The sequence below is a fragment of the Calidris pugnax genome, unplaced genomic scaffold (assembly GCF_001431845.1).
Source record: "Calidris pugnax isolate Ruff unplaced genomic scaffold, ASM143184v1 scaffold70, whole genome shotgun sequence".
Classification (NCBI taxonomy): Eukaryota; Metazoa; Chordata; class Aves; order Charadriiformes; family Scolopacidae; genus Calidris; species Calidris pugnax.
The window spans coordinates 324,321-334,976 of NW_015090862.1; the positions used below are offsets into that span (position 1 = coordinate 324,321).

General features: G+C 53.5%; 1 protein-coding gene across 1 annotated transcript in view; it reads left to right on the forward strand.

Annotated features, from left to right (window-relative positions):
• The window catches only part of LINGO1 (leucine rich repeat and Ig domain containing 1), a 91,313-nt gene that overhangs the window by 28,869 nt on the left and 51,788 nt on the right, over positions 1-10,656 (forward strand). The window lies entirely within an intron of this gene.

The following is a 10,656-nucleotide window of genomic DNA, read 5'->3' on the forward strand; positions in this document are numbered from 1 at the left end:
CAGCCTGGAGAAGAGGAGGCTCCGGGGAGACCTAATAGCAGCCTTCCAGTACCTGAAGGGAGCCTACAGGAAGGCTGGGGAGAACCTGTTTAGAAAGGCCTGCAGTGACAGGACGAGGGGCAATGGCTTCAAGCTGGAGGGGAACAGATTTAGACTGGAGATGAGGAGGGGGTTCTTCACTGTGAGGGTGGTGGAGCACTGGAACAGGTTGCCCAGGGAGGTGGTTGAGGCCCCATCCCTGGAGATATTCAAGGAGAGGCTCGATGAAGCCCTGGGCAACCTGGTCTAGTTGGGGGTGTCCCTGCTGACTGCGGGGAGGTGGGACTAGATGGCCCCTTCCAGCCTGGGCAATTCTATGATTCTATGAAACCAGGCCCTGGCACGCCAGGCAGCCTACGGAGGACTGCTTGGAAATGGGGTGATGTGGGTGGGCTGTGGGGGAGAGATGATACGAGTGTAATTGTGCTTGGATCCTGAGAATTAGGGTTTATCTGCTACCTGCCCCAGCTCATCCCAAACTGCATTCCCTGGGCTGCTTGAGTGGCTCCCATCCTGCCTGGGAGGCTGCCGAGGTGGGCAGGAGATGCACGATGGGGTGTGAGGAGCCAGGATTTGGCCAGGCACAGCGTTTGCCCGGCAGTTCTCCGTGGGGTCCCTGCCTGGGGAAGCTGATGATGTTTGGTTCTTTGCTCTAGTGCCGGGATCCTGCTGTGAACTCAATTAAAACTGTGTTGGGGAAAGAGGGAATAAATTACCCAGATGAAAAGGATGAGTAAAAAAAACGTGTGCAGAAAAATGCCAACCTACCTTTGAAAGGCTTTATCAAACTCGGACACGTGGCATCTTGGCAGGAGCGAAGCTGTAGGGAAGGGGGAGCACTCCCTGGTGTCCCCCTCCTTGTCCCCCATTCCTGGGCTGGGACCAGGGATGAAGTGAGGCAGGGCTGTTGCAGGAGAAGCAGGGCGTTGAGGAAACCTGTCGGTGCCAGGCTTGGGACAGAGGTGAGGGGCTGGAAAACCAACTTGAAGCAGTGCTGAGGTGCAGGTTTGCCATGGTAGCAATGTCCACCTAAGAGAGGAGGGCGGCTGTGGGTTCAGCAAGTGGCTCTTGGGTCGCATTCTCTGTTTGTCCAAGTACCCAGCCATCTGTCCTGCTTGCTCCCAGCCCCTCAAGTCCCCACTCTGTGGCTCGAGTTCCTCTCTCATCTTGCTGGAAGGGGCCAGCAGCTCTGGGTAGAAGCCGAATTCACTGCTTAGGGCCATAAACATAAAAGGGAGCAGGTGCCATATGGGAGCAAACCCTTCTGCCACCAGCCCCAACATCCAGCTACCGGTCAACCGAAGCTGGCAGATAAACCTTGTAATGGTGAAAAATCACTTTGAGAAGCCAGGATTAGTGCAGGCTGGATCTGGCCCCGAGCTGCTAGACCTGCTCCTCCAAAAGGGGAATCCAAGGGCAGCGTAAGGCAGTGGCCAACTCGGCAGCCCTGGGGCTGTGCTCGGAGGGGTGACCTGAGGGCAAGCCTCGGTGAGCAGTAGAAGCAGAGACATTCACAGCTTGTTTTTGTGTAGCTCTGTTTACAAAGACCTAGATTGAAATCTCAGCTGCCCCGGGGTGGATCTGGCCGGTCTCCAGAGCTGTCTGTGTGCTGGCAGAGCTGCCTCGCTCCACACGGCGGGTTTTCCCACTTTGCACACAAGGCCTGTCCCTGGTGACCCAGGAGCCCCAGACTTTGGAAGCGAAGACCCTGCCAGGGCCAGTTCCCAGCCTGCCCCGTGCCCCTCCTGCTGCGCTGGGGCTCGCTTCTCTTCTGGACTTCACGGTTCAAAATTCACCCAGTACAGGCAAGGACCATCAAACTCTGCTCTTTCATCACTTGTCTTAGCGTATCGAGTCTTGGTGGAGAAATGGAGGCTTATCTCCCACAGCCTCCTGGCCTGTATCAAGACCAGTGCGGTGAGTAGGACCCGAGAGGTGATTGTCCCCCTGTACTGGGCACTGGTGAGACCCCACCTCGAGTACTGTGTCCAGTTTTGGGCCCCCCACCACAAGAAAGACATTGAGGGGCTGGAGCAGGTCCAGAGAAGGGCAACGGAGCTGGTGAGGGGTCTGGAGCACAAGTCTTATGAGGAGAGGCTGAGGGAGCTGGGGGTGTTCAGTCTGGGGAAGAGGAGACTGAGGGGAGACCTTCTTGCTCTCTCCAACTCCCTGAAAGGAGGGTGTAGAGAGATGGGGGTCGGTCTCTTCTCCCAAGTTACAGATGATAGGACAAGGGGTAATGGCTTCAAGTTGCACCAGGGTAGGTTTAGACTGGACATTAGGAAGGAACTCTTCACAGAGAGAGTGGTCGGGAACTGGAATAGGCTGCCCAGGAAGGGGGTTGAGTCACCATCCTTGGCTCTGTTTAAGAACCATTTAGATGTGGTGTTGGGGGATATGGTGTAGGGGAGAACTTTAGAGTAGGGTGGATGGTTGGACTCGATGATCCCGAGGGTCTCTTCCAGCCTAGATGATTCTGTGGTTCTGTGGTTGTCTGTCTGGCCTGCTCCTTTCTGCATGACTTTGTGTGGTAGGAGAATTCCCCTTAGGAAGAAGCAGTGTCCCCCTGGCTTTGTCCCACCACCACCACACAGGAGCTGGTGTAGGTGAGGTGCTGTGCGTGTTTGGCCTTCTGCAGGGATGATTGTGTAACCAGGGTGGTGAATTTATGGTCCCTTTACAGTGGTTGTCTGTCTGACCTGCTCCTTTCTGCATGACTTTGTGTGGTAGGAGAATTCCTCCTGGGAGGAAGCAGTGACCCCCTGGCTTTGTCCCACCACCACACAGGAGCTAGTGTAGGTGAGGTGCTGTACATGTTTGGCCTTCTGCAGGGATGATTGTGTCACCAGGGTGGTGAATTTATGGTCCCTTCTGTGGTTGTCTGTCTGGCCTGCTCCTTTCTGCATGACTTTGTGTGGTAGGAGAATTCCCCTTAGGAAGAAGCAGTGTCCCCCTGGCTTTGTCCCACCACCACCACACAGGAGCTGGTGTAGGTGAGGTGCTGTGCGTGTTTGGCCTTCTGCAGGGATGATTGTGTAACCAGGGTGGTGAATTTATGGTCCCTTTACAGGTCCCTGTCATCCAGCACCTCATCCTGGTCACTCTACACCCAGCCCTAAAGGCTAGAGTTGTGGCAGGAGAGCTGGGTCCCATCCTGCTCGCTGTCCCCTGGGGCTGGCTGAGGTGGGATCAGCAGCCAGTCTGGCACAGACCTGACATCTCTGGTTTTAAGTACAGCCTTCCCTCCTCCCACACTGCCCTGCTTGAGAGTCCGGCCACATCAGGTACCGGATTAACATTCCCGGCACAGTGTCACTCCATCACCATTTCTATTAAACTCATTTGCTATCTAAAGGAATTCATTTTCCACTTTGTTTGCCCATGATAAAAAAAAAAAAAAAAAAAAAATGAAGCCAAGTTGTGTGTTTCATGTTGTAAACAGAATAAAGTGACTGCGGAGAAAATCCATGAGACCACAGCTCTGCTATGCAAACAGCTCACAGCATTTCAGCCACCCACAGGCACCCTCAGTGGCCCCCGGATGTCAGTTTTGGAATGAATCAAACGTTTCCGCCTTTGCAGACAACATTGTCACCGAGTAAAAAAAAAAAAAAAAAAAAGGAGCCCTCTGAGCTGAGGCCCCGGTGCTTTAGAGGGGGGAGCACCCAAGCAGGGAGCTGAATGCCAGTGTCCCCTCCTTCGGGTCATGTGCTGGGAGGAGGAAGGGCATTCCCACCATCCCTGCAACAAGATGCTCCTGTGTCTGTCTGCTTCCATCCTGCTCTTAGAAGGAGGAGCAGCCTGTTGCCAGCAGCTCCAGGCAGCAGGGCTAGTGCTTGCTTCCTTTTTCAAGGAAATTATACCGTCTCACCCTAGGGTGAGGCTTTGCAAAATCAAATTCCTGGACTTCAGGAAACTCGCCTCCTTCCAGAAATTAGGTTTCCTTGGAGTCTACAGCAAGTCCAGGGAAAGTAAAGACAAAATGGGTTCTCTCTGCCCACTCCCCCATCTCCTTGTGTGTTGTGTCCTTCAGTCAGATGCTTTGCAGCGGGTTTGAGAGCTGGATTCCTGCCCCTGCCTGGGGCTCGGGGCCTGTGTGTGTGCTTGGGTGCACAAGGGAAGGGGAAAACAGGGGTATAGGGGGGTGCTTAGAAGGAGAAAAGTGTGTATGTGCATGCATTTGAGCAAACCCTCATGTGCACCCCACCCTGGGGACCAGGGGGCTCCTCTTGACACCCCCCCCTACAGTTTAGCACCGAGCCATGGGGCACCTCCTGCCGGAAAAAGCAGCGAGATGCTCTGCAGCCTCCTGCGCCGCTGCTTTCAAGGTCAGAGGCTGCTGGTAATTGATCTACAGCCTTGCTATAAATCTCATGCCGAGGGGAGCCTTCCCTGCTGGTGCTCGACAGCAGCATCCATCCTGCACGGCTCGGCCAGCCCGGTCATCAGCAAGGGGGGGCTTTAATCACTCCCTGCCTCTTGCCGGACGGTATTTGGCTTTGCAACTGGCCTTGCAGGCTCCTGGCTCTGCCACGCACCCTGTGCTGCTTGTGGCTGCATGTACAGGGGGTTCCTCCTGGGGTCACCTAACCCCTGCCGTGGTTTGCAACCACAGGGCTGGAGAGCATATGTGACCAGCGTGGGGCTTGGGGTGCGAATGCAGGGGCCAAGTGGCTTTGGGGTCTTCAGCATGGCTTTGGAATCTCCAGCATGGCTTTGTGTGCCCCACAGGAGTCTGTGTTTGGGGTGATCTCCCAGCAGATGGGAAATCTGGGTCTAAGGCAGGCATAGGAGGAGCTGGAGTTGGCATCCACCTTCCCAGGGAGCCTGTGGAGATGTGTTATGGAGGAAAAAGAACTGGGTGGGAGGGGAGAAGAGAGGCAGTGATGGTGGCTATCAGCTGTAGAGCACTGGGGCTCAGCCCTGGGCCACCCTTCTCTCCTGGTGTCCACCAAGTCTCAGGTGTGAGCAGCTGGGTGCCAGGCTGGGCCCCGGCTGTGATTCCTCTGCCTGATGGAGTGCCGTGGTCAGAGCAATCGAGTCGGTTGTTGTCAGCGCTCGAGCTCGCTGGGTGTAGTTTGCAAAATTGAATTGGAGCCCCTGCAAAATGACAGCCCTTCGTAAATGCAGAATGTTTCCCTTCATCATAATCATTCCCAACTAAACAGAGGCTCAGTTAGTGATCGTGGCAGCTTTCATCCCCGGAGCAGGTGCTGACTCCAAGCCTTCCTCAACCCGTTCCACGAGCAAAGCTCTGCTCTCCCCATCCCTTCCCATGGGATCAGCCCCACCACCCCCCCTGTTCCCACAGAGCAAACACATATCCTGCTCCATCTGGAGAGAGACCAGCTTCCCTCCCACAAATCCTTTTCAGAGTCGCTGGTACTAATGGAGAAGAGAAGTAATCAAGCCAGTTTAACCCCCCCTGGTACCTGTGACTTGCTCTGCAAAGCCTGCTAATGAGCAAGCTCAGGTTGTGCTAATTACTCTAACCCTGGCAGGCCAGTTGAGAGCACCAGGAGTTAACTAATACTCAATTAACCCCTGGTTGCATGTGCTGATTTCCCCTGTTTCCAGCAGCTGTCAGAAAGACAACATGTAAATAGTGACAGGCAGGAGGCAGATAAGCCTCGGTGCAGCTGGGGGGGCTGATAAACCCCCCCTGGGTGGCACTGGAACCGTGCAGCCCACCCGCACGAGGGACGAAAGCCCACCCTGCTGAGCTCTCTTGGTGCTCTTGCCCGGAGGTTTGGGGACCCTTGGAGCCCCTCTTTGAGTCAGCGGTGTTAAATCTAGGCTGTTTCTCCATCTTTTGATGCCCCTCATCCCTGGAAGCATCGGTGCAGCCAGGACAGACGGATGCAGGGAATTCCCAGTGCTGTGCAATGGGCCAGAGCAGGCGAGAAGGAGAAACCAGGAGGGACACGTGGTCCTTTGGGGAGGGAGGGTCCTTCACTGGGAGCACACCCTGGATCCTCTAAGATGCAGGGAGCCTTTGACTGTGTTGTTTCTCACACCTGCAAGCCTGCTGGCACCCGAGGCACCTTGGCTGTGGGGCTGGGATGCACAGGAGCAGGGGCCACCCCAGCCCCTCTGCGTGGTCCTGGCTCCCACCGATGCGCTGAGCTGCCGCCCAGAATTTGCCCTGCAGTTGCTATGGTGATATTGCCGTTTCTTACCTCGCCAGGGGAAAAAAAAAAAAGGCTCCAAACATTTAATTCTGCAGCCCACCTGGGAGCCTTTTAAACTCCCCATTCGGTGTTTGACATGTAATAATTTTTCAGCTTTTAAGATTATCCTAAAACGCTCATTCTCTTTCTCTCTCTTGAAATCTCAGCAGTGGCACCTCAGAAAGAAATCAGCATAAAAAATACCAATACAAGTTTCAAATGCCAATTTGTCACCGTCGCCGGGAACAGGCGGTGACAGGCACCGGGGAAGGGAACGCAGCAGCACGAGTCAGGGCTGACCACTGGTGGCACAAGCATGGTGCAACCACCACCAGCTGGATCCCATGGGAGATGCCACCACGGAGGGATGAGCCCAGGGATGAGATTCCGGGGCCAGGTCAGAGAGGGGAAGGAGGTGATTGGGCTGGGTGGTGATCCAGGAGGAAAAAAAAGAGGAAGCAAGGAGTTTGGGGAGGAGAGCTCATGCTCTGGTAGCAGGGAGGGCTCTGCTCCGAGGACAGGCTGAGGGAGCTCGGGTTGTTCAGCCTGGAGAAGAGGAGGCTCCGGGGAGACCTAATAGCAGCCTTCCAGTACCTGAAGGGAGCCTACAGGAAGGCTGGGGAGAGCCTGTTTAGAAAGGCCTGCAGTGACAGGACGAGGGGCAATGGCTTCAAGCTGGAGGGGAACAGATTTAGACTGGAGATGAGGAGAGGGTTCTTCACTGTGAGGGTGGTGGAGCACTGGGACAGGTTGCCCAGGGAGGTGGTTGAGGCCCCTTCCCTGGAGATATTCAAGGAGAGGCTCGATGAGGCCCTGGGCAACCTGGTCTAGCTGGGGGTGTCCCTGCTGACTGCGGGGAGGTGGGACTAGATGACCTTTGGAGGTCCCTTCCAGCCTGGGCAATTCTATGATCTGCTGCCCCGTACGTACAGTGATGCCGTTGCTCAAGTGAAGAGACTCATCAGTGGTGTAGGCATCAATGGCGGCCCCATACGTACAGTGATGCCGTTGCTCAAGAGACTCATCAGTGGTGTAGGCATCAATGCAAAAATAAAAATAAGATAACACCGCCCTCCCTAAAGAAACTAAATTCAGACTTGGCTCAATTCCCTGCACCCCCCTCTCTAAAGAAAACTAAATTCAGACTTGGCTCAATTCCCTGGCTACCATTCCCTAGGTGACCTGGGCTCCTCCATCCATCCCTCCCTGGGTTTTCTTGACGCGGCAGGGGAGCAGAGGCCAGCCCCACATCACAGCCTTGACGTGCGAATAAATAGAGTCAAAACTGTCAGGTGCTGGGGACTGCGGTGACAAGAGGCGCTTGGGTACCAGCAGTGGGACACCGTCATATGGCTGTTTATGCTTGGGTATCTGCACACCTTACCAAGCAGATGGTCTGCTCCAGAGCACTGGGATCCAACAAGCCTGTGGAGCAATTTAATCTCCAGAAATAATTTAATATGGCTTCCTCCAGAGTACAGTGGTTTGATTTTTTTTTTCCTGGTCATCCATAGAATAATTTAATCCTGCCTTCTGTGTGAAGGTCTATTTTGAGTTTGCCACCTGCAGACTGTTTTAATCCCACAACTCACAAAGTAATTCAATCCTCTCCCTTGGTGAGTAATTTAATCCTCTATTTCCAGGGTAATTTAATCCCCTCCCTGGGGAACAATGGAATAATTTGATCCTCCATTTCCAGAGTGATATGATCCTCTACCTGAGAAGCTCAATACTTTAAAGCAGCCACCTGCAAACCGCACACATGCCTGTCTGCAGACACTGCCATCACTGCAAAATGGTCCCTGCCTAGGGGGATTCAGCCATTTGCCGAGGAAATCCATCCCCAGGGCTGGCTGGGGTAATCCAGGCAGGTTCAGAATGGGCAAAACCATATGGCGGTGCCTGAACTTGGGGCTTTTTGAGCCTAGATGTGTGTGATTGCCTCATTTAAATCCCTCCTCAACCGATTAATCCATTTGCTCGTGAATTAGTTTTAATCTGGTCGGTGCCATGGTTGTTAAAGCAGGGCAACCTTCATCTCCACCCCGTGGGGCTGCTGGCGTGAAGGAGGTCTCTTGTGGGCTCATTTTGGCCCTAGTGTGGGGCAGCTCAGTTCCATCTATAGATAGATAGATAAATATATATATAGAGAGAGAGAGATTGTCTTCCCATTTATCTGTGCAGAGCTGTGTCCCCTCACCTAGCGTCACCTCAAGCAGGACTTGCTGATGGGGAACCAGCTATTGAAATGGCTGAACACTGAGTGCCCCTCAGCCAGGAACCCCCTCAACTGGGGATCTACAAGAAGGTCCCAGCATCCAAGTCTCCCACCGAGGAGCTGGGAGCAGAGCGGGGCCACAGAGACCACCTGCTCCTGGAGATGAGCAACCCTGTCCTGCTACAGCATCCGGGATGTCTGTGTTGCCTTTGTCCATACTGTCACCATCTCATGGGGCCTCTGGGCATGTCACACACCTTCTCCCAGCATAGAAATCCACCTTGAAAGCAACTGAGACTCCCTATTGGGCTGCATGAAAGAGATATTCGCAGCAGGAGTCTGGCTGGTTTACACCTCTTCCCCCTCATTTCTGCTCTAGCAAAGACTCACGGTTAATAGGAGAAAGAGTGTTTTCTTAGCTGAGATGTTAAAAAGAGAGAGAGAAATACCAATAATGATAGTGTCCGTTTCCGTGCAGAGGAGGATCTGTGGAGTATTCAGAACAGAAATATTTCCCTGCCCTTCCAAAGGCTGCAGAAGTTTGTACTCAGGAGAGGGATTAGCACACTAGAAAGGAAAGAACACCCTGGAAAAGACCTGTAGAAGAGGAGGAGGGTGAGGTGAAGCAGCAGGGCAAGAGGAGAGACCTAGCAAAGAGGGGGAAGCACTGAAGAGCCACGTTGGTCCCAGGTTTGGGTTGCCAAAGCATAGATAGGAAGATGCCCCAGCATGGCAAGGCAGAGGAGGGGCAGGTTGGAGCCCCCATGCTGGGCAGTGCTGCCCACACCCCATGGGACCCTTTTGCCCAGGGAAATCTTCCCTGCATCACCCATCACACATCCAGGGAGTAGTTAAGAGGTTGAGGCAATTATTGTTATTATTGTTATTGTTTGATCACACTTGTCAAGTTAGTGCTTAAGTCTTTCGGAAGCCGAAGGAGAGGCAAGTGTCTTGGAAGACCAGAGCCAACTTTTCATCACTCCCTACCAGCAGCTCCCATCTGCACAGTGTTGGAAATAAGTCCCCATTCCCCCAAAGCAGCTGCAGCCCCCCGGGACCAACCCAATCACCCGCCATGGCTCTCGGTAGCCTCCAGCCAGGGCTGCGCTGCCAGAGGTGTCAGTGATAATTGTCTTTCCTAGGGACAGAGAATTCAGACAAAAATCCCTGCCTGGGCTAAACAGAAATCATTGCTACTTCCACCACATTCCCCAGTCCCTCCTGGGACTGCTAAGATTCTGCTTTTAAAACTCTGCTTTATACAGAAGTCTGTCCTGGATATGTCATCTCACATTCTAACGTGATATATTAGACAAATAATTCTTTATGTGCAAAGCGTTCCCAAGTACCTGCAGGCCAGAGGGAAGAGAGGGGCCTGAATATCTTGAAAAATCCCATTCTAAATGTCTCCACTTCGAAGTCTCTTTGCCGAATTCTGCTCCTTGCCGTGTCTCTTGCCCAAAAGTCAGCTCTGCCAACAGTTTCTGGGTGGTGCTGAACACCCTGGTTTCCCTTTGGCCAGGGAAATGGTGGGCTTGTGCTGGCTGTGGTGTATCTCCCAGACGGGGTCTTGTAGCGGGCTGGGGGGAGAGAAGAGGAGAGAAATATCTCCCTTTACTCCTTGAAATGCGAGCTGCTCTGTTTAACTAGTCTTGGTGTTCACTCACCTCTCTTCCCCTCTAATGAGTCAGTTTTTGTTCTCCCATATCACGTCTGAATGCACATCGTGGGTAATTGATGGACAGGACCCGGCCTCTGAAAGCTATCAACGTAGCGACTGTGAAATCACACGTCCAAATATGTTTATCTTCTCGGCTTTTTGGGCCCGAGTGCTTTTCGGACACGGATTTCCGTATTTCAAGGAGGAGAGCAAATTTCCTTCAAAATGTCAGCATAGAAATGAGAGATAAAAGGGGAGACACAGGGGCTGCTTAAACTTTGCGTTCACGACAAAGCAGGGCAGCTTGGCTCGGGGGGAGGAATCCAGAGCTCAGCGGTGGCCAAGCCTTATTTCAGAAGGGTGGTGGTGCCCTGGGGGTCTGCATATTGTGGCGGTGGGGTGAGGCGAGATGACTGCCCAGGGAGGTGGTGGAGTCACCATCCCTGGAGGTATTCAAGAAATGTGTAGACATGGCTCCTCAGGGCATGCTCTAGTGCCCAAGATTATTGGTTTGTGGTGGGATGTTGTGTGGGTGGGTGATGGTTTTGGTTTGGTTGTTGTTGTTGTGT